We start from the raw sequence: 4,506 nt of genomic DNA on the forward strand, positions 1-4,506 counted from the left end.
GTGTATGCGTTTGAGTTCTGAAAATTCTATAAGCGGTTTCGGGTTTCTTCCGACTAAGTGTTTTATTTTTTTATGTAAATTTGCATAACATCTATCTTAACTACTGCGATCATGGGTTTTAATGTCAGTTCATTAAATTATTTTAAACATTTAGATGGATATTTTGCACTCCGAGTAACCAACAGGTTAGCAAGGTAGGTTAGTACGCCTCAAAACTAGTGACATTCTGATATCCTTTGATGGCTAAGGTTAAGTTATCAATATTAACTCTTACTGTACTCTGGTTTCCCTTCAAAACGAATAAATCTTTCGCCTTTTACTAAAGATTTCCGTGGAGGGGAACACACGGTGAGTCTATAAACAAATTTTTAATACTTTCTTCACCATTTCTTCTACTTCTTCTACTTTCTTCTTTTCTGCACCCGATCCTTATGGGATTGGGCCACAAAAAAAAAAATAAAATAAAAGGGGGAGCGAGCTGGCGTAGTGGTTAGAGCACGGGACTTCAGTCCTTGAGGTCCCGGGTTCGATCCCCACCAAGTCACCAATGGATTTTATCTAAGTGATAATGCCGCAACCCCTAGGTCTAGCCTGAAGTAATGTGAAAAACAATCCTAGGCTCGTGCCTAGCGTCCTAGGACAAAAAAAAAACAAAAAACTGTACTAAGGGTTTTGTGTGATACGTTTTACGTTATCTTACTTTTCAAGCAGTAAAAAATAGTTTGTTATAAAAATAAAATAACGCGTTTTTATTGTACTTATTAAGTCTACATTGAGTTTAACGTTATTTTCAATGGTTATATGTTGCTCGTGAGCCAGTCACTTAGTTTGAAAGCAATCCGGTGCAAACTAGTGTGACAAACGTAATGTTATAATAGATTTATTACACAAATAAATGGATATGTGTATGTACAACGGAATATATTTGTACGAAATCATACAATTATTAGTTGAAATAAACTCATTTAGAGGTGATTGTTTATTGATTGAAGTAATAGGCTTTTAGAAAAGTGAAACCCCGATAGTTACCACATTAGACATACAAATATAACCTAAGCACCCCCACATAATTGTACATTTGAGAGTGTTGAAGATTGGTCAAGCGTACCTACATCAGATTCTGTATACACACAAACTGTAAGTACTATTTTAGTTATATAAACAAATATTAAATATAATACTTTAAAGTACACATGACATATTTCCCTAAAAGCTTAAACCTGTCAAGAAGAACATCTAAGTATCGGTGGGCTGTGCGTCAAACTTTGCAAAACTTGGCCAAGTTACAACTGTCAATACCTGTGCATTTGTTGATTGGTTTGTATTAAGTGAATTTCTGCGAAAGATATGCTACACTCACTTAATATTACACTACTTAATATTATTTAATTATTATGATCATTAGGGATTTGAATTTTAGCTAAACAGTTGCAATAATGTTCTAGGTTTTGATGTGGCTTTGTTTAATGTAGTTGCTTGAAACGTCGTAGCAAAATGTGTGCTTTTAACAAAATATTATTTCAAAAGAAATTTGTTTGTTTAAACACTAAATAAAAACTAAAAATCTAATTAATTAACAAGAAATCTCATTATCTTTATATTTTCCCCTTTTTCAAACCGATTTCATACTTTGGTAAAAGTTGTATTAGAAAGTAATTATGGAATCAACCCGAAAATCTTTTTAGGGTAAAATAGTTCAAGCAAACATTATACAATTGATGGGAAAACTTCCTTGCTGGCTGCCACAAATCCAAGCTGCATATTTCAATAGATGCTCACGGCATAAAAGTTTAAAACACAGTAGATGTAAATGTTACTTCTAGCCAAATAAATCAAATGTTATGACAAATTGACAAAAAAATATTAAATTTTAAAAATCAAGTAAAACACATATACTAATAAAACAAAATAAATAAATGTTATTTATAATTTAAACAGAATACATTACTATATAAATGTTCGTTAAGAGTAATGAAATAAAATAAAATCAACTTAATTTTGCATAGAGTTACATTAATGAAAAGAATGGCTTATTTAAGTAAGGAAATGAAATATAAAATGAGGTTTTAATTTATAAGTAATAGAAAGCAATGATGATGTTAAGTATATAAACAATGGACTGCCCTCTTTGTTAACTATAATATACATTCACTAATTAATTTGAAAGATTGTCCTATCCTAAAATTACGAATTTATTAATGAATTAAGTCTTTATTCCAGTTTATAAATGTACTGGAATAAGTACAAATGAAGTTCGTGGCACTTTTGAGGCTGGCAGGAAGGGTCTAATGGGAAGCAATATGTGTAAACGGTGATCATTAAGGGGAGGTTTAGGAAATATCTATGTGGAAGGGGCTGCAGTTTACTAAAGGGTTAACAGTCACTCACTAAATACATCCTTTGCACGAACAAATAGCATAATACTGAATACAATAAACACATACAGTTTATTTTGTTACTTGGTGATGTATTTAAAAAAAAAATAAATACAATAAAAAATTAACGGCATTTTTGTTATACTTTACTTTTGTTGTTTATTCATTCATACTGAAATTTATGGCTGGTGTGGAATCACAGTAATTAACATTACAAATTATGATGTTGCGTCCTACATAGGAATTTTTATATGTTATAACGACAATAAATCCATAAACAATTAGAAACTTGGGTCTAAAATATCTATGAAACGTAATAACCTTACACAGTTAAAACAAGGCAAGAGAAGGGACATTAAGTCACTGTAAAATATAACAGGTATAAAACATGGTTTTCGATTTAAAAAATTGGGTTTCACACATTTGCTCCAATATTTAGTATATGCATACATAGTGTTTTGTTCATCCCATAACCCTAGGAAATAATAAAAAAGAACACTCTTACCAGTTTTAAATTAACTGAATGAATCTTTGTTGACGACTTTTGTATACTACATATTGTTTTGACTTTTCTGACTAAGGTAAAATAAAAGAATAGCTAAAAATCAAGTACGAACATTGTTTTCAAAAAAGCTGTATTTACGATTTCTTAACAAATTTGGTTACTCTATACGTTTCATTCAAGTAAAATTTTCATATGTGGTTTTCAAAGAAAGTCATTATGAAGTCGAGTTTATAACTACGATCCGAGGCACCATAGACCATCATAACCCTAGTTTTCTTTATATACAGAAGGACATTCGATAAGTCGAGGGGATGCAAGCACAAGCGAGGTTGCAGCAATGGAATATGCAAAATCCAGGGCTACTAACTAAATGGTGTTCATGGGTTTAAAAGTGAACAATCGTTTAAAATCTTATAGCGGCACATGATGCTTAATTTATTTGTCAAAATATATTCGAACACTGGCTATGTGAATACATTTATTAAAAACAGATCGTTAATATGAAATCCTATCAACAACTCCAATGTGAAGCTTGGACACAACAGAGCCCCCTAGGAAAGACTTTCAGTTTGGGAAAGTTCCTTTATCTTCACAAGGGACTTTATTCCTTCGTGAAAACTTTCAGTCAAAATAACATTTTTACAAAACAAATATAATATAATACGACCCTCTTAAAATATTCATCAAACAACCGTATTTGCTCTTCGGTATCTTGTGTGATTATTGTTAATGTCATCTGGAAACAACATGACCAGTGTGTGGGTGTGAATTATAGTATGTAGTTGACAAAGGAGTAAGTTGTCTAACTGGTCTGATTACAAGAGGTTTATAATGTAAGCTACATTGCTTTCAGGTATAAAATGTTTATTGATCTCATACTTAGTATTTTTTACTTGTTTTCTTGTTATTACTGTATTAATATGTTATAATGTACTATGGTATGGTTTATTACAATGTAAACGGATGTAAAAAAACATGAAAAATAATGAATTGGCCCTTAATGGAGGCTCAAAACAATAAAAGCGACAAGAAAGAGGAATTCCTGAAAGAATTTTTGTTTGCACAAAAGTTGTGTGGTAAATGGAGGGGAATGAGTTTGATAAGCTAGTGATAAATTAGAGGCGAAGCAAAACAATACTTTTAGAAAGAGCAAAGCTGTTAAGTGACCGTAAATTAAGGACTGGAAGGGGAAACATTAATCTTTGAATCATCAAAAAACGACTGCTTTCCTACCTAGGCCAATTAATTGTATCAACTCGTTGAAATGTTTAGTGAGACAATTAAAGCTCACAAATGGTCGACGTAGAGATAATGTACTTATTACAAGTGACATGCAAGTATATGCAAATGTACCCCTGCAGGTGCTGTAATTAAACAATGTGTCACTGTACAGTAATTTGTCACTTGACGTAACGTAGAGATAATGTACTTATTACAAGTGACATGCAAGTATTGGCAAGTGTCAATGTACCTCTACAGGTGCTGTAATCAAACAATGTGTCACTGTACATTAATTTGTCACTTGACGTGACGTAGAGATAATGTACTTATTACAAGTGACATGCAAGTATATGCAAATGTACCCCTGCAGGTGCTGTAATTAAACAATGTGTCACTGTACAGTAA

General features: G+C 31.8%; 1 pseudogene; it reads left to right on the forward strand.

Annotated features, from left to right (window-relative positions):
• The first annotated feature begins 275 nt into the window (after positions 1–275).
• On the forward strand, positions 276–389 carry LOC128999189 (U5 spliceosomal RNA; annotated as a pseudogene).
• The last annotated feature ends 4,117 nt before the right edge of the window (positions 390–4,506 follow it).

The sequence above is a fragment of the Macrosteles quadrilineatus genome, unplaced genomic scaffold (genome assembly GCF_028750875.1).
Source record: "Macrosteles quadrilineatus isolate MER2022 unplaced genomic scaffold, UCM_ALF_1.0 Scaffold_7__1_contigs__length_78375512, whole genome shotgun sequence".
Taxonomy (NCBI): Eukaryota; Metazoa; Arthropoda; class Insecta; order Hemiptera; family Cicadellidae; genus Macrosteles; species Macrosteles quadrilineatus.